Raw genomic sequence first — 20,806 nt, forward strand, 5'->3', positions numbered from 1 at the left:
CGATTCGATCAATGGAATAGATCAATATTTCGAGGTATAGCACCACTTATAATCAAAGTAGCCTAAAAACTTCAAAACCCCGTACATCACCGTAATTTGCATCAATTTAAAAAATGGGAATTCCTCTATCGTGATTTAAATACTTTTCTATCATGGTTGCGAACTTTTGTAGCATGGAAGGTAAAGGTAGTTCTTTATAAACAAACCGGTCACGGTGCGCCTGAACCAACTTTAGGAAGTTTTTGCGGATTCTGTAACTACAATGTTCTGTAACTACAATGTTCATGCATGAGAAAAATAAAAAACGCCGGAGCGCCTTTTAAATTAATAGCGATCACAGTTAAAATGTTTAGTGTTTTTTAGGTTTTCACGATTTTGTTTGGAAAGCACAAATTCTATTGAAATGGTATTAGAAATACTCTACAAGATTGACGTTTATGACCTTTTCCTAGGTTTTACCATTTTTGAGATATAGAAGTTGAGATTGGGATAATGAACTAACTCATTACAAAACAATGTCCTGCACGGTGCGCCTTAACTAACTTTAAATGGAAGGTGCTTACATCTGTGAAGTTTTTGCAACGACGACGAAGAGATTTTTAAAAAATCGCGGTGAAAGATCACATTTTTAAGATTTTTTTGGTTTTCAGGATTTTGCTTGGAAACCAATCGAAAAGAGACTAAAGAAATTATTGTAGCAGCGAAAATTCTCTACCACATTTTTTTTGGACCATTTCGATAGGGCTTGCCTGAATACCTAAAACACTCTACAAATTTGAACTTTGACGGCAATTTATTTAATTTAGTTCATTTATTTAACTGATTCATTGATATAATTAAGTGAGAGGTCAAGAGTTGGTTTTCAGGTTTAGTTTTCGTAAGTTGTCCGAATATGCCCCCAGAATTTAAATTACTGATTAAAAATTAAATTTGGTTATTTTTCCAAAAAAGTTATGGTCAATTTTACGATCTAATATTATCCGATCATTGCCAACAATTATTAGCACTGTCCTTGACCGAACATTTGTCAGTATTGAACTAAAACTGCGACCTCTAGCGTGATAAAGGTTACACTACCCACAACTAAAACTGAGCGACCCTTGCATTTACTAGGCTGTAACCCTGTTACCCAATGGAAGGGTCAAGCGTCCCCCTCTAAATATAACTTACATGGGTTTAACATAGTTTGTAAGAATAAACATACCCAGCAAAATGTTCGATGCCAAAGATGACATTCAATCATGGGTGCAAGTGATCTAGCATGTCATCTTTTTAGCATCTTCATCGATGAATTTTATATGAGCGTGGACCCCAAAAGATGACGTTCTTTTCTGGATCCTAAGCATGTCATTTTAACCAATGCGTTGACATGTCATTTCCACCAATGATTTGGCATGTCATTTCCACCAATGATTTGACATGTCATTTTCACCTTTGACACGTCATTTTCACCCATGCTTTGACATGTCATTTTAACCAATGCTTTGGCATGTCATTTTCACCAACCCCTTGGCATGAAATTTTCATGTATTGTTTGGAAAATGGAAATGCTGTATTGAAATATGGTTTTCATGAAAAACAAAACTCTTTATTAATTCAAACGAATTCATGAAATAACTACAATTAATTTATCAGTTTAGTTTTTCAAAAGTTTACATCCAAAATTGCAATGTAATCACCACCGCTGCAACGCAAAAGATTACTTCCTCCGTTCTCCGCAACTGATATTCTTTCATCTTACAAAAGGTTTTTTCAATTATCTTCCCATCACCAGTTCAGATTTCGACATGGACTCCAAATGCACTCCTTTAAGTATTTTTATTTCGTAAATTACTTTTATTTTATAATTTTGTTATTTTATAACAACATTTTGGTAATTTATACTCTTTTGTTTAGTGACGGAAATATGTAGGGATCTACAACCCGGCTTGCTTTAGGGATCTCTAAGAACAAAATGTAACGAACGGGGAGGAGAGACTTTTTATGGAAAATACCATTTATGCTTAATTAATTTATTTTTAATTGTTTCTTTCCAAAAGTAGTTTCTTCTTTATTTTCAGATTCTTGTTCCTTTTCGCTTCGGACTTTTTTTTTCAAATTCCAAGAAGAGAGATTTGATTGATTTCATTCTATGTCAGATTTAGAACAGACAAGGGAACTTTTAAAATAGCAATGTGTGCAGTCCGATTCTATTTTTAGCTCGATGGTTGGGACTTCATATAATACCAATTGTTTAGAAGTTTTAGTTGTTTGATATGCAGGAAATGTAAGACGAAATCACGACGACAGTTCTAACAACTTTTGTCTGTTCCAGAAACTGCAAGAATCTACTTATTTTTACTACGATAACAATTTTTCCTTTATGTTATCGGAAAAAATAGTAAAAATTAGTAAATTTTTGCAGTACTGGAACATACCAAAATGAAAATAAACAGGTGTGTAAATAAAAACACAAGCATCATCTCTATTGGATCGATGGAATGGGTACAAATGCTGATGAAAAGATCGGATCTTTCACGACTTCCTTTGCAGTGGTTCAAATCCTAATGAAAAGATCGGATCTTCCACGACTTCCTTTGAACCAATGCAAAAGATGACATGAAATCACGTCATCGCAAAGAACCCGTTCCGTCAAATTTTGCTGGGTATAGTCATTTCACTAAATATTTTACCGATTTGCACACAAAAGTTCTGGTCCATTAATTCGCTAAATATTATCTGATCATCACGTTAATTGCAAGCAATTTCTATGTCGTTAACCCAAAGTTAACACCATTGCGACCTACACCAAAAACTATAGGACGGACAGACGGATTGGCACTCATTTCAAAATCGCTTCATCTCGTCGAGGTCGGTTTCACATCAGAATAGATCGCTATTTTAATAGGTGATGATCGTGAAATATTTAGCGAGTGAAATGGACCAAAAACATAATTTTTATCCGATTTTGTAGCTGCTCTGTAGGTCGCAATAATAGTCTGATCGCCGCGAAATTTTAAAAAAGGTAAGAGTATATGACGAAGAATAAGCTTACAATTTGACATCGCTATCAGAACGCTTGACCTTTCTATTGATTTCAATTGTGTTGGTGTACATGATAAGATAACAGAGTTACAGCCTAATATACCCTGTTATTTGTTTGTAGTGTAATCATAAACACGCTAGAGGTAGCAATTACAGCTCAATAATCGCGAAATTTTTCACTAGGTAAAAGTTTAGGTGGAAGATGATGCTTACAATTTTGGATGATGATCTGATATTTTATAGCGGGTGAAATGGACCATAACTTTGAAAAATACAAAAAAATATTTTTGGTCTTTATTTTATTTCCTGGAGGGCATATGCCGGCAAAGTAGACTACATATGGGAATAGAACGACTGATCTTCCCCCTGATGCAAATTACAATCAGGTGTCTGCTAGATAACGGGCCTACTGCTTAATATATAATGTGTTTTGTGTAGAAACCCACATTTTCCTATTCCCAGTTTTTGCATTACATGGTGTCCTAACGTTTTAATTGTCCAATTGGATTTTTATGCATACATTGCAGCATGCACGCAGAGAAAAAATATTTTTCGGTTTCGTTGGAACAAAAATATCTATTTTGGTTCCAAAAATGTGTTTGTTTTGTACAAACGTTTTAATCCAAATCCAAAAATACCATCTTTTGTTCTGAACATAGAATACAAAAACAACTTTCGAATTTCCCTAATATTGTAAAAATCGTTAACAATACCGATTATAGAAACAATCATAATCTAAATTTTTTACAAAACATATTGTCAGCCCTGAAAACCAGATACTAAATGTTTTGATTTGAGTGTATATACTTCTCATATACACTTTCCACACAACTTTGATATAAATATCACGTATAATATTACGAGCATTGATGAACGCAATACATGGTTTGCTACTTTAGCTGACAACAAAGACAAACAAAAAGCCACAAGCAGCCACAACAACATAAGGAATAATTAAACAACATAACAAACATGAAAAGGAAAGAAGAATGAAATAAAGAAGGAGAATGAAACAAAACAGAAACAAATAAAAACAATAGTCTCATTGTTGGTATACATACACACAAAAACATAGATAATAAAGGCAGCATGTCATACAACAAATACCACAACTCACCAAAATTGTTTTTTCAACAAGGCATCGAATAGCGAGAGAAGAGAAAAAAATTTTCGGAGAAAAGGGAGAAATATTGTTCAGTTGACACAAACTATTTTTGGATTTAACAAAAACGATTGTTGGATTCACAATACTACATAAGGAATCCAACAATATGTTAACAATACATATTTTGCTCTTGGAATATTGTTGGATCAAACATCTTTATTTCTCTGCGTGTGGGTCGCTTTGCCACCTCCTGGCAAAACGATTCCCCAGCCTTCAAAATCAAATTTTCAACGGTGGCAAAATATCCTTCAGTAAGGTTTGCAACATTTTCTGAGTATTTCAGCCATATAAAACTTCTCTACAAGTGGTGTCTTAAGGCACGCCGTTCGGACTCGGAGATAAGCTGTGGGTCCCATATCATTGAGCGAATATGAATCGGGGTACACTGACTCATTGATATGAGATAAGTCGCCATTGTCCCTTCTGAGATGTGAAACAATTATTATATTATTATTTAAGCTTGGTGTGATACGGTACCAGAATCCACAAAGTTATTTCATACAATAAGTTTATTTGTTCCATAAAGAAATTTTGATTTGTAAAAAAGCTAATTCCCAGTGGTAAATTTGTAGGGTATCATATGGTCGGCCCCGTCCGGCTATAGCCTTGGCTTACTTGTTTTATATATAATTGTTCCACAAACATCCCAGGCGGGACAAGGGAGACTTCTCTCATATAAATGAGTGCACCCCGATTCATATTAGATCAATGATATGGGACCTACACTTTATCGGCGAGTCCGAACGGCGTGTCTTAAAACACCACTTGTAGAGAAGAGTAGTGTAGAGTTTTACATGGCTGAAATACTCAGGAAGGGGTATTACTAAGGGGTATTTTGTCACCGTTGAAAATTTGATGTTGCCTAGCCGGGGAATCGAGCCCACGACCTTCTGCGTGCAAGGCGGGTGTGCATACCATTGTATCACGGTGGCACCCGGTTATTGCTTTATCAAAATAATTTTAATTTTTTTTCTACGATTGTCAATATGACATTATTTTTATCGGCAAAAATCAATTTAAAATTAATACGATCTTGGATGTTTTCGTTGTGAAAAGGTTACAATTTTTTTCTTTATTGCCAATGACATTGTTTTGTATTATTCAATCATGAGGTCATGGTAATTTTTATAAACTGCCAAACATAGTTAAAGGCCACTGAGATATACACGTAGAACTGTTCGCAATAGCCTATAGGCAATATTTTATGCATTTTGTGCAGTGTCCTTGAAATTTAATGTAGTTAGCAGACAGAAACAACCTTCAAAGATTTTCTTTACTCCACCGTAATTTGTTTTTGTTTTGAATGAAGAATATTTTTTTTAAATATTAACTAACAATCAAACAATGTTAATATGTATAATAATTCTGTAGATTAGCAATTAGTTGTACGATAAGTTCCAGACTAGTGAATATTAAATTTTTCAGGGGTGGTTAAAACTCCTCAGTAAAATGATAGTCATGAATTTCGTCTGGGTATACTCGTAAGTTCCCTATGAAGTGGTGTCGTACTATATACATTGCCCTAATATTAGAATTGATATCAGAAAAATATTCCCATTGTCCCTTCGGGAATGTTCGTGGGAAATAGTTTTTCTCTCGTTAATGGCAATTAAATATTTTCATCGTAAAAATTAAAACACATGTGGAGATTAAGAAGCATCTTAGTTTTGCGCCTTTCGGTCACAAGGAATCTTTTATAACAAACATCTACTGTTGATGACTATGTTCAAAACATTGATGTTTTTATTGCATTCAAAGTGATAAAAGGCAATGAAGAATATTTTTTAGGCCTTGATTTGGTTTTAGTTATCCTTGACATACACATCCTGTGATGAATGTGTGCATGAGTTTTCTTTTTTTATTTTGAGTTTCCTTGGTAGTTGCAGTATCGACGGAAACCAACGGGTGAACAAAGAAACAAGTGTCCTCTCGTTTGCATGATTTAATATTACAATTGTAGACCATGAAGCTATGCTGGAGGCATGCAACTAAAGACGCAAACATTTGTATTTGACAACACAAGGCATAAGGCAAGAAAAAAAAATAATATAAAAAAGACAGTACAGAAAAGAACATGACATAAAGCAAAGAAAAACGTCTACGTTTTGTACTCCTCCAATTTTAAAATAATGAGAAAAATATATATTTACATCCCAGGGATGTTTTTTGTGTCACAAAAGAAAAAAAAAACGATAAAAATTCCGACAATATGAAGTTTTTATCCTGTTCATAACGGCGAAATACTTGGTATTTGGAGGATATATAAATCTAAATCAGCTGTTGAGAGTAAAAAAATCAATAGTAATTCGTTCCTGTTGAGGATTTCTATTCACAGACTACGTTTTGCTAATCATATTTGTTAATCAACTTTAGTATTTAAATTTTGGAGTTTATTTCGGTTTTTGGCGTATAATAGTTATATGAAGCAAATTTGAATAATCTGAATCAAAGTCCGTAACATTTTTTAATTTCCTTCAAAATTGGACAGACCTAGGGTATGTGGTGCATCATCGGGCGAAAATATATGCAGAAAGTATATCCAAATCAGAACCGATTTTAATATAATTAAGGATGTCATCAGTTCCTTTGTTTCTTGTTTGTGGATATTCCCCACCGAAATTATTTTTCAATAACTTCTTCAACAAACAACTTTTTATATCAAAACATCAATAGTCGGCACGAAATATAAGAGTAGCCAAAGGAAAAATTTAAGTGAGAAGTTTTTCTTAGGCATATATAATCATATAACCCCAACGAAAGTGTTTGCAAAATAAGACTAACCCTCTCTAATAAATTTGTTGTTCTTAAAATATTGAAGCAAAAACAATGGAATGAAGCCAGCCTATTTTGAAACAAGTAGGAAAAGCGTTAAGTTCGGCCCGGCCCAACTTTTTATACCTTCCACCACGAACTGTATTAAAGTGAATAGGAACAATTAGTTTTATTTCGTTTATGAAGGTACTAACTTTTCCTTTTATTGCAGCAGTAGTACATATATCTCAACTGATAATACTCCCTTCAAAACAGTTAATATGGGGCGACATTTTTGTTCTTTCCAAAACATGGACCAATATTTACAATTTTCCGAATTGAGCGATATACATACATAAAATTGGGCAACACCGACTAGACCCAAACCTGGATATTCTGGATTTGGATTGTTAACAACATCGGGAGCGCCGTTCTATGGAGGCTGGAGGTTAACCTGTACCGATAAATTTCTGGAGGAAGTCTAAATACCAAATTTCAGTTATTCCCATTGAATATTGTGTCTAAAACTTTCAAAATACCGAAAATTTGGAGAGATCTTGGGAGATATGGGGGGTATATAAAAACATGGAATAATATCGGAAATTTTCAGGTGGGAAGTTTTATACCACCAACGGAGATTATATATTAAATTTCATCCGTTTCGATGCGATATTGATGACACAACCTACAATAAAATACCGAAAATCGGGAAGTACGCTTCTATGAGGTTATTTGAAGAAAAGGGCTTATACTTATAATTTTCTTCTGCAATATTTTATACACCCATGGCAATTTAAATACTAAATTTCAGTTATATTGGTGATATTTTGGTGGAGAACGAGCTATATGTAGAAAATCGGGAGGTACCGTTCTATGGGGGCTATATGAAGACACGGACCTATATCGACAAATTTCAGGTGGAAAGTTTTATACCCTCAACGAAGACTATGTACCAAATTTTAGCCATTTCGGTCATTTGCAGCCATTTCCGTGTTATAATGGGCCTAAAACCTTCAATATACCGAAAATTGGGATATGCCGTTCTATGGGAGTACCCCCCAAAACATGCACGTATACCGACAAATTTCTGAGGGAAATTGTTGTAGCCCAGAAAAAGACTAAATACCAAATTACAGCTACTTCGATGAAATAATGAGGCTACAAAATTCAAAGTACCGAATCGGGAGGTACCGTTCTTTCAAAACGTTGACCTGTGCCGACAAATTTATGAGAGAAATTTTTGTACCCCGGAAAAGACTAAATACCAAATTTCAGCCACTCCGGTGGAATAATAAGGCTAAAACCTTCAAAATACCGAGAAGCGGGCGGTGCCGTTCTATGGGAGCTATATGAAGACTATGTACCAAATTTTAGCCATTTCGGTTTTAAATGAGGCCAAACCCTTCAAAACACCGAAAATTGGGATGTACCGTTCCATGGGGTGTACATTAAAGCGTGGACCGATACAGATAAATTTCTGAGAGAAAGTTTTGCATCCAAAAAGAGGACGAAATATCATATTTCAGGCATTTTGGTCAAAAATACCGAAAATTGGGAGATATCGTCCTATGGCTATATGAGGGCGTGTGGCCTATACCGAAAAATTTCATATGGAATGTTTTATACCCCAAATGAAGACTAACCACGAAATTTCAGTCATTTCGTTGGAATATTCAGACCACAACCTTCAAAATACCCAAAATCGGGAGGTATCTTAAACTTCACTTATTTCGAATTTTGTGTGGGAAGTACCCGAAGGAGTGGATAATAGCCCATATTCCAACCTTATACATGACTGGATGAAATAATATGATGTGCAAAGTCTGCCCCAATCAGAAACTCCCTGCGAGAATTATCTTGCGGATTTGCCATTTTGGCTGGTGCCTTCAGGGTTTCATGGAACATTTTGCCCAATATCTCAGAAAGTATGGACTTCCGCAAGAAAAAATTGTACCGTCGTAAAGGGAGAGCATTGGACAACCTGCTGAAAAAATTTCAAGACGATCCGAGAGGAGCTCTTAAAATTCACTTTATCCGAATATTGTGTGGGAGGTATCCGAAGGAGTGGACCAATATAGTCCATATTAGAACCCAATCTATATTTGGAAGGAATAATACGATGTACAAAGTTTGGACCAAATTGATTGCTCCCTTTGAGTTATCGCTCACACCATTTTACAGACAAATTTTGAGCTTTTGAGGGGGAGGTACCCGAAGGAGTGGACCGATAAGGCCCATCTTCGATACCCAAAATGTGGTTCGAATCGGTTGATCCGTTCGAGAGTTATCGTGCTCTCCAGCCAGACAGAGAGACAGACGGACGGACATGGCTAAATCGACTCCAAACTGTCTGAAACGAATTTCGTCCACACATACTTGCGGTCTAAAACCGTTATTTCGATGAAGCACATTCTTGGTCGTATCAAAGTATATATGAGGAAAAGTCAAAATTTTTTAGTTTCCATGAAGCCAAGGTTTGCACTATTATAATACGCGAACTATTGTAGTTTACCAGTAACTATCACTATTGCTGGATTAATTTAGATGTTTTTGTACAAAGCTCAAAAATTTAGCAAAAAAATTTAATTTACGTGGTAGTTACGACCGCGTAAAGGAAAAAACATAGGTAAAAACACGTTGAAGCTAAACAGGTTTTTTACATTGCTATTCGATTTCTGATTAAACCATTAAAATGACGGACATCTGTTCAAAGTAAAAGTAGGAGAATACAAAATGAAGATTACACTTCTAATGTATCACTTTCCAAAATTTCCACTGCATCCACCTTTTATCGATGCTGACATTTTGAAGCCGGATTTCAGGTGTTTTTTGTATTTTTTATGTAACTGGGACGCGCATTCGGATATTTCAAAAAACCAATTATAGGATTAAAGAACTCGCGATTTCGCATAATCTGATATGTATATTGAGTATGTAGTCCACACAGCAGCAGAGCAATCTACTGCCAAAGGCCAAAATTTAGTGCGATATATTTTCTAAAAAACCTATTTTTTGGGTACAGTATTTACAATATCGTTTTGAGTGTGCTGGTACCCCGCGATATTTTAGTTTTTCGACGATCCGGATCATATGAATCACAGATCGTAAAAATCCATCTACTAGAACGGCGGAAATGGCTACTGCAAAAATTGAAAAATTTGCGAAAAATGTTTTTGAAAATATCGCGGATTAAATGGCGTTTTCTATGGATCGTTTCCTTTTCAATGAAGAAACTTACACATCACTCGAGTTTTTGCGAAAACAGTGGTTTAAAAAATTTAGTGCCATGGGAGCTTTATCCGATTTATCCCAAAAATAGTGTGTGATGCTACATCCACGGTTCTTAATGGATTTTATCGAAATAGGTTTAGATCGATGTATTTTTTCATGGATGATAGTGAAATCGGATGCGCATAAAAAGTGTATGCACTTTGTGCAAATTATAGGCGTTATACAGTTTGTTGCACACTAAACTGCAGATGATGCTACATCTTAGCGGCCAAAGTAAATCCTGCCAAATGTGTGCAAATTAAAAGAGAAGAATTCGCTGTGTTGTTAAACCGCATGCGCATAAAGTGATTTTGAGGATTTCGCGTTTAACACGCATTTCAAAAAGAACATTACTCGATACAGTTTTATTTGAAGAGTATACCCCATTAAAAGGAACCCAACATTTATTTGAACGATACCCATATCTTCCGCTAGATGTTAGTGTGTATTCGAGACGTGATTAGAATAAAAAATTCGATTTTTTGCGTGAAATTTCTCTAAAATAGAAGAATAACTCCGACAAATTTTTCCTACATTTTGTTCAACTAACTCATAAAATAAATTTTAATAAATATTTTCTCTTACAAAAATTTTATAAATTTCCTCAATATATTTTTTTGTTTTCGCTATAATATGAAAACCACTAAACGGATTTGTATAGTTTTGGTTTCATTTGAATCTTCGCGATGTATAGATTACGTACATATTTATTATATATTTTTCAGAGGCATAAGCAGGTTGAATTTTATTAAAACAAGATGCAAACTACCAATTGTTTGGAATTCTTTCCTAATTTCCGCGAAAATGCACAACTTTTCACTAAAGTTATGGGACCTCAGTAAACATATAGTATGTAGGGAGCCCCTAATTAAGAGAGTTTCTCAATATAATGATTAGAGTCTTTTAAAGATTTTTTTCTTTTTATCAGAATTGAAACCGCCATAACTTTTGCGCGCAACAACCAAAATTAGTATCTCGAACAGATTTAAGAATGGGATTTTTTTCCCAATCTATGCAATAAAAATCTTTCATGTAGCTTAAAAAAAATTTTTTAATTTTTTTTTTATGGAAAACTAAAAAATTTTGTCTTTTCTTCATATACCTTTTTAGCCTAAAAGCTGGGGGTATAAAATATTATTAAATATTTTCCTAGAAAATATAGTAATTGCGCCATATCATTTGCGCGCATACAACAAAGTAGATAACAAACACATATTTGACGCGATGATTTTCTCCTTAATCAATGATGTAGCAGAATAAAAATTTGTATTTATACCCTATACCACAATGTGGAGAAGGGTATTATAAGTTTGTTTTGGTAAAAATTCATGTAACACCGCAAAATATTCGTCGGAGACCCCCGATGTGGTATACCAATCTTCATATCTCGACGAGATAAAGCTATTTAGAGATGTGTGTCCGTCCGTCAGTCCGTCCGTCCGTCCGTCCGTCTGTCCATTATAAATTGTAAACACGCTCCAGGCCGCAGTTATGGACCGATCGTCACGAAATTTTGTATGGAGGTCGGGTTCAGATCAGAATAGATCCCTATTCTTATTGGTGATGATCGTGAAATATTTAGCGGGTGAAATGGACCAAAAACATAATATTGATCCAATTTTCTAGCGGCTCTGTAGCTCTCAATAACAGTCCGATCAACGCGTAATTTTAAATAAGGTAAGAGCATACCACAAAGGAGAAGCTTGCAATTTGAGATGGCGATCGGATAATATTTAGAGGGTTAAATGGACCAAAACTTTTGTGTGAAAATTTTGAATATACAGCTTATATCTTAATTCCTGGAAGTGACATTCGGGACAAGTGAGATATACTTGAAAGTGAAACGCTTGACCTTTCAATTGATGCCTATTATGTTGGTGTGCATGATCAGATAACAGAGTTAAAGCCTAATATATTCAGTTATTTGTTTGAAGTGTAATAATAAACTCGCTAGAAGTCGCAATTATACATCAATAGTCACGAACTTTTGCACCGGGTAAGAGCCCAGCAAAATAAATTGGAAGTAGTGCAATGTGGACTAGTTCTGTCACGGCATGTTTTGATGCAGTTCAACTGGAGTCGTGAAAAAGGCACTCCAGTCCTCACATTTTAACCGCATTTGGATGCAATCCAAAGAATCACATCCACTTGTCACATTTTAACAACATCAGGATGCAGTTCAACGGAGTCGTGAAAAAGGCACTCCAATTCCTCACAATTTAACAGCATCCGGATGCAGTCCAAACGGAGTCGTGAAAAAGGCACTCCGTTCGCTACATTTTATTAGCAGTTGTTAGAGATCCCTTTATGTACATAAATCAGATTGTACATCTCTACAGGCAGCGGCTTTCATTTTCCAAAAAGAGATAAGCGTGTTAACATGTCCAAACATTTGTTAATACAAACTAAATAATATTTAATATTTAAATAATATTTAATTTGTGAACATTTTTCCGGCAACTCACCAGAAGAAAATGTCCGAATGGAGTGCTGTTGGAGTACGTGTCGAAATCTTAACCCTTCGTTGGACACCGATATTGTTTGTCACATTCGTAACACATGAGTCTGGCCAGACCCATGTAATAAATATAAATTTTTTAGTAAACTTAATTAATATTTTCGTATAAAAAGTTGTAGAATATGTTTTAAGGATCCTAATCTTACATATATAATCGATATTTTTCAAAAAAACATACCGAAAAACACTAAATTTAATTAATTTTATCAAGGTAGTAAAAACGGACATATGCCTATGAAGTAAAAATTCTTACTTTTCTTGTCTCTATGCTCGAAAATCCTATTTATATATAACTTCAATGCACTATATTTTATTTTGGGGTATTACTCTGAATGAATAGGGTCTATTTTATAACTTTACAGCTTATTGCAGTGCAATAACGATAATATCAATAGGTAAATGAGGGCATATGTCCTAAGGACTTTCTTCTAATTCATATGGAGAATCCAATATTTGAACCATTCCACTCCACAAAAAGAGCATAAAGGCTTTGTAATGGGTTTTATTTGTCCAGTTATGTGTAAAATTGTCTAAAATAAATGTGTAACCCTATTTCCAAGGGATTTTTTTAGGTTGTGGTACGTACACTGATTTCAAACCCATCTCCTACTTTTGCGACCTTTTTACGTGCAATTTTGAAGACATGGTAGGGTGAAATGCGACAAATTTCATAAAATGGTATTCATTCTGTCAAATAATTTAGAAAAAAAAACAATTTTAAGAAAAATTTTGGAAAATTTTCAATAAAAAATAGGTGGGGTCTGGCCAGACTCATGTGTTACGAATGTGATATGCATGTCAAAAAATCCTTGTAGCTCCTTTTCTGGTGATCCTTTTGACTTCATGTTTCTTTCGTTGGAAAGGTAAGAAAATTTCATGAAGCTACCTGAAATCTCAGGTCCATAGCTTTATTTTAACCCAGTTTAAAATGCAAAATAAAATGAAAAAGGCCTGGCTAGACTCAGGTGTCCAACGGAGGGTTAACTGGTGATGGGAAGACAACCCAATTAGCAAATGAAGCAAAAACAGTTCAGCTTGGAACAAATGTAAGCGGAGGAAACACGCATGTTTGCGATTGAATTCAATGGAGAATTTTCATAATTTGTGTTAATGTAATAAAGTTCTTAATATTTTTGTTCTCCACAAATAATAAATGCATTTTATTTGTTCTGGGATATTTTGTAATGGCTTGCACAAAAACACGTGCATTGGACTGCATCCTATTCTACCCCAAAGGGTTAGTTAAAATGCAATGCCAAAGGGTCAGTTAAAATGCAGTGCCAGAGGGTCAGTTAAAATGCAGTGCAAAAGGGTTAGTTAAAATGCAATGCCAAAGGGTCAGTTAAAATGCAGTGCCAAAGGGTTAGTTAAAATGCAGTGCTTTGGAGTGCATCTTTCAGTAGTCACGCTCTTGTAAAAATCATCAGTGAAAATGCATAATTTGATGCACATCCAGATCACTTGTACATATCATTTAACTGCATCTTTGGAGGCAAACATTTTGCTGGGAGTATAGGTCGAAAAAGATGCCTACAATTTTGAATGATGATCTGATATTCTTTAGCGGGTGAAATGGACCATTACTTTTGTATGAAAAATATAAAAATTTTATTTTTGGTCTATATTTTAATTCCTTGAGGAAATATATATATCTCGCAAAGTAGCGAACATATGGAAAAAACTACTGACCTTTCCTCTGATGTAAATTGCAATAAAGTGATTGCTAGATAACGGGCCTACTGCCTAATATATAATGGGTTCTGCGTAGAGAACCACATGTTTATCTCATGCTACATATTGTCTTTCCAAAAGGTTATGTAACACCACGAAACATTCGTCCTAGACCCCTTATTTGGTATGCCAAAATTCATATCTCGACGAGATAAAGCGATTTAGCGATGTGTGTTCGTCCATTAAAATTGTAAACAAGCTTAAGGCCGCAATTATGGACCGATTGTAACGAATTTTTTAAGGGGGTTGGGTTCGGGCCAGAATGGAAATGATTAGTTTTTGGTGATGATCGTGAAATCTTCAGGGGATGAAATGGACCAAAAACAAAATTTTAACCAATTTTGTAGCGGCTCTGTAGGTCAAAATAATAACAAAATTAAACAAAAATTGAGTTTATGATGAAGAAGAAGCGTACAAACCAACGTGAAGATCAGATAATACTTAGCGGGTTAAATGGACTGAAACTTTTGTGTGAAATTGGTAAAAATTGCAATAACGTAGCGGTTAAACAACGGAAGTAGTAGTACTACATAAGTGGGTTTCAATACATTTTAGTTTGTGTGAACTAAATTTTCCTTTCCTGCTACAAAAATGTCTTTGTCATGCTAGATAACTTCTTGGTTTCGTTCATAAGTACTATACATTACATGTCTGATATTTGATAATTAAATTTTCACAATCATTGAAAAGAAGTTCCGTGGAGAGCGATTGTCCAGGGATAGTGGTATAGGGTATCCCATGGTCGGCTCCGTCCGACTATAGACTTTTCTTACTTGTTTTAAATTGGGAAACTTGATTTTAATCGGTAAAATTTAAATGCAAAATTATGAACAAAAATTCAAATTAAAGTTGACAACACTGTTGCTATCGATAGAACTTTACGACTACTTTTTATTTGTCGCTAACTTACCGAAAAATGTCGTGAATTGCCGAAATTATAAGCATTTTAATTTTACACCTGGGACGTTTTTGCGGATTCTGAAACAGCAATGCTCATAGATGAGAAAAATCCAATGTCAAGTACGGTGCATCTTAACTAACTTTAAATAAAAACCGCTTACACCTGGGACGTTTTTGTGGATTCTGAAACAGCAATGCTGAGAAAAATCCAAAAACAGGAAAAAATAACTGGAGGAATTTTTAAATAAATCGCGATCAAAGTTCACATTTTTATACCCTCCACCATAGTATGGAGGGTATATTAAGTTTGTTTTTCCATTTGTAACGCATTGAAATACTCATTTGGGACTCTATAAAGTATATATATTCTTGATCAGGGTAAAATTCTGAGTCGATCTGTCCGTCCGTCCGTCTGTGGTAATCACTCTAGCATCCACAAAAATGGAGATAGAACGCTGAAATTTTGGGAAAATGCGTCTTTTGTTTGAAGGCAGGTCAAGTTCGATGATGGTCTATATCGGTCCATGTTTTGGTATAGCCCCATATAACGGTACCCCCCGATTTACGATATTTTGACGTTTTAGCTACATTTTCAAACCGATTTAGCTATAATTTGACATTTAGGATTCTTAAGTGTCAATAAATTTATATAACAAAAGTTGTGGACATAGGCCCACGTTTTGGTATAGCCCCCATATAACGGTACCCCCCGATTTACGGTATTTTGACGTTTTTAGCTACATTTTCAGGCCGATTTAGCTATAATTTGACATTTAGGGTTCTTAAGTCTCAATAAACTTATATAACAAAAGTTGTGGACATAGGTCCACGTTTTGGTATAGCCCCAATATAACGGTACCCCCCGATTTACGGTATTTTGACGTTTTTAGCTACATTTTCAGACCGAATTAGCTATAATTTGATATTTAGGGTTCTAAGTGACCAAAAAACTTATATTCGAAAAAATTATGATATAGGTACATGTTTTGGTATAGCCCCATATAACGGTACCTCCCGATTTTCGGTGTTTTGTGATTTTTACGTACAAGTTTTAACCGAATTAGCTGTAATTTGAACATTTGACATTTGAAGTTCTTAGCGGTTACCACACCTCTCCATCAAAATTGTCTGAAATTTTGGGAAAATTCGTCTTTTGTTTGCAGGCAGGTCAAGTTCGATGATGGGCTATATCGGTCCACCTTTTGGTATAGCCCACATATAACGGTACCCCCCGATTTACGGTATTTTGACGTTTTTAGCTACATTTTCAGAGCGATTTAGCTATAATTTGACATTTATGGTTCCTTAATTTCAACAAACTTATATAACAAAAGTTGTGGACATAGCTCCACGTTTTGGTATAGCCCCCATATAACGGTACCCCTGATTTACAGCATTTTGACGTTTTTAGCTACATTTTCAGACCGATTTAGCTATAAATTGACATTTAGGGTTCTTAAATGTCAATAAACTTATATAACTAGCGGACATAGGTCCATGTTTTGGAATAGCCCCCATCCCATTTAAGTCACATTGCTGGTTTGAATTAGATATAATTTGATATTTAGGGTTCTTAGTGACCACTAAACCACACCTCTCCACCAAAAATTGTCAAGAAAGGTCATTGTATTGATAAAGCCCCCATATAAAAGTACCTCCCGATGTTCAGTAATTTGATAATTTTAGCCACAATATTAAACTGAACTAGCAGTAATTTGACATTTGAAGTTCTTAGTGGTTACAACACCTCTCCATCAAAAATTGTCAACATAGGTCCATGTTCGGATATAGCTCCCATATAACGGTACCTCCCAATTTTCAGTAATTTTGCAATTTTAGCTAACTGCAATTTGACATTTGAAGGTTGTAGTGGTCACCACACATCTGCATCAACAATTTTCAACATACCACCAATATTTTACTTAAAATGTTTAACCGAACGTAGGTCCATGTTTTGGTATAGCCCCAAAAAAAACCTCCCGATTCTCCGTACCTCAGCTTTATTTTTGGACGAACTTTCCGTAATTTGAAATTCAAAAGCCAACAAAAATTCTGCAAAAAAATTGTTCATTTAAGTTCATATTTTCGTATAGCCCACATACCTCCGAACAAGCTGTTAATGACATTTGAGGTTCCCACGTTATGTACCGATTTTCGGTATTTTGAGGATTCTAGCTACAATTTTTAACCGAATTAGGAGTTATTTGACATTAAAGGCTCCCATAAAAAACTGTCAAAATAGGTCCATGTTTTGTTATAACCCCTATATAACGGTACCTCATAATTTCTAGCCCACCAAAAATTGTCAACATACGTACATAGTTAGATATAGGCACCATAAAACAGGGCCTCCCGAATGAAGCATTTATGTACATTATCTCACATTTTAACGTACCCACTTAAAGTTGGGGACAAGAATGAAAACTAATTATTCCATTTTAGTTCAGAATATTTTATGGTGGAGGGTATGAAAAGTTCGGCCCGGCCGGAACTTAACGCTTTTTTACTTGTTAGGTATATTTTAGGTTTTCGCGATTTTGCTTGGAAACCGCACATCCGTGAAAATTCTTCAGAGGATTGGCCGATATGATTTTTTTAGGTTTTTTTGTTAGGATTTCACGATTTGCTTGAAAACGACAAGTCTTATCGAAATGGGACTAGAAAAAATCTTATATAGCTCTATAAGATTGGTTTTCGTATTTTTTCCTAGGATATACCATTTCTTGTTCATATAAGTTTAAGTTGGGAAATTGTTGGCATGGTCTTGTTTTATAAGGAGACGACTGTAAATTGTTAAAATTTTAACTTCTATATCTCAAAAATGGTAAAACCTACGAAAAAAATATAAAGGACAATCTTGTAGAGAATTTCGCTGCAATAACATTTTCTTTAGTGCCATTTTGATAGGGCTTGCAAAATTGTGAGAACCTAAAAAACCTACAAATGTGAACTTTGACCACATTTTATTTAAAAAGCGCTCCAGTTTTTTTTTTGTTTTTTTTTTTTTTTTTGATTTTTCTCATCAATGAACATTGTAGTTTCAGAATCCGCAAAAACTTCCCAGGTGTAAGTACCTCCCATTTAAAGTTGGTTCAAGATCACCTTGAAATGTGTTCACATCTACTCCAAATAGGTTAAATTTCTCCGAAATTAAATTATTAGTGATTACTTCGTTCCGTACTCTTTAAGAATGGCTGCAAATAATAGCGTCGATTAATAGTTGATATGCGATTTTTTAAGCTATTGATGTATTTTCCTCGTCAAAGCCGACGGATGCTTTTTTAATTGTTAATTGTCAATATAAATATGGTTAATAGTGTATTCTCTTCGTGTCTCGCACAATCTTCTTCAGAAAGATGCTTTATTAAATAAATAGTAAATAATTGAAAATTATCACTACGTAGGACGAACTATTGAAGATAGGTGTATGTTTAATGTATCACCTTATGTTTAATTTCATTTTTTGCACACATTATATTAACTTTATAATTCAAAAGAATATCTCAAACTCACCTTGAAAATGTGCTATATCCTAATCCACTTATTGTTACCAAATGGGAAAATATGTTGTGAAATGTTTAAGTAGACACTTCCATTCAAATTGCTCAGCACATTTTTAACTTTCTTTTTACTTTAATAATTTTCAAGATTTTCTTCCTTTGTACACGCAAACACAGACACAATGTTAATTATTCTTGCTTATACCACTGTAGGATATACAATCAGATATCAAAAACTGCTGTTGTTGCTACTTCAGCATCAAATTTTTGTTTTGTTTTAATTCAGCACTGGATTGTATGGATTTTCACACACTAATACACACACCAGGGAAAACTGAGCTTTGTTGTTGTTACTTCATAGCAGACATCACTGTTGACTAAGCACAAAAATTACAAAACGGTAGATTTCGCATTTCTGAAAAGAATAAATGAATTTCAATTAAACATTCTGTTCACCGCATGAATTTCAAATCAAATAACATTTTTTTGTTTCACTGTAGCTGTTGATGTTTGTTTCCACACAAATACATTTGGGAGTAAAAAATAAAACAACAAGAACGCTGAAACAAAAACATTTCTGCTGTTGTTTTTGTTTTGTGAAGAGCACTAAACAAAATTGTTTTCCACAGAGGAAAAGAAAGCAGAAAAACGAAAAAAAAATCACAAAAACACAGTAAAACTTTTCAACGTCGAAGTGCACCACAAAACAAACAACAAATGCTAACATCATTCACAAACACACATATATAAATACAATGGCTGCTTATTTTTGCAATTTTCACTTCTTGGGAAATAATGTGTAACTTTTCCAATATTTAGTAGACATTTCTTTTTGTTTTTTATTTGATTTTGCACTCACACTTGATCAATAATTTTCATACCACAAAACTCTCAGAAAATTCAATCTCTTATTACACAAAAAAATTATTTATTTTTTTCTTTTCAGTTGTTCATTTTCCGTTAATTTACGCGTATTTTAGGTATAACTCGCCAAACGTAACTCGCAAAACTGTTTTCATTAAACTCACCATTATTATCACAAACCCTAAGCCACTGGATACGCTGTATGAAAGGCAAAATTACACTTTGTAGAGAATACTAACAGAAGAGGCATACAATATGAGAGAGATTTTTCCCTCAACCACCCAAAAACCAAGTGTAGAGTTTTCCAAAAATCTCCCCGCTGAAGTAACTGGGCAAGCGTACAAAAATAAAGCTCAGAGAGTGATTAATAATATAACAAACAAAAAGCCACCCGCCATGCCCTTATATGTACGATGATAATATTCCCGCACACACAAGCGAATGTGCATGAGAGTCAATAGCCCGACACCCACCCAAAACGAAGAAAACCAAAAACATGATGAAAACACCACTATCACCCCAAGATCATTCGTAGGCTGAATTACATTCAACGCACCTTATAACGCATATATGAGTAAAGCACACAATCTTGATTCTCTTTTTGGGTAACGATATACATTTATGTCTGTGTGGCAGCAATCCACCACACCCCATACAGCACCACCACCCCAACACTAGACCACAATTAAAAACATAAACAAGCAACATGACACTTGAATTACTTGAATCAATGAGAGCACAAATTTTAGTAAACACAGAGTCACTAAATTGCTCAGTTACTTCACTTCCAACCTAAGCAATCAATCTGTATTTCCACAAATGAGTGTGACGCAATAAAGGTTAGTTAAGAAGGTTTGTTGGGTGGCTGTGTCATCAACATACATACATTACTGTCCAAAGTGTTGAACATGTTATTGTTCAAACATAAACAATCCACAAACAACTACATAATACATTTCTAATTGGAATGTTCCCGTCTTGATTTCGTCTTTTCTCTCTTTTAACCACTTCCGAATCAACCCTCGTCAACAAAAAGCATTCAATTATAACCAGAGGTTGTTATTCTCTGAACTCCGAAATCAT

At 34.6% G+C, this 20,806-nt stretch overlaps 1 long non-coding RNA gene across 3 annotated transcripts in view; it reads right to left on the bottom strand.

Moving 5' to 3' along the window:
* Window positions 1–19,876, bottom strand: part of LOC141405344 (uncharacterized) — a 188,620-nt gene extending 168,744 nt beyond the window's left edge. For 2 of the 3 annotated variants that reach the window (XR_012413184.1, XR_012413183.1), the window contains exons 1-2: window positions 19,719–19,870; window positions 18,873–19,274 (exon numbers count right to left, since the gene is read on the bottom strand). This is a non-coding gene — a long non-coding RNA (uncharacterized lncRNA). Of the gene's footprint in view, window positions 1–18,872; window positions 19,275–19,718 lie in introns of all 3 variants that reach the window. The other variant, XR_012413182.1, reaches the window with a different exon arrangement.
* Between the last annotated feature and the right edge of the window lie 930 nt (window positions 19,877–20,806).

Source organism: Musca autumnalis, unplaced genomic scaffold (genome assembly GCF_047663935.1).
Source record: "Musca autumnalis isolate F117 unplaced genomic scaffold, ASM4766393v1 scaffold_5, whole genome shotgun sequence".
In the NCBI taxonomy this organism is placed as follows: Eukaryota; Metazoa; Arthropoda; class Insecta; order Diptera; family Muscidae; genus Musca; species Musca autumnalis.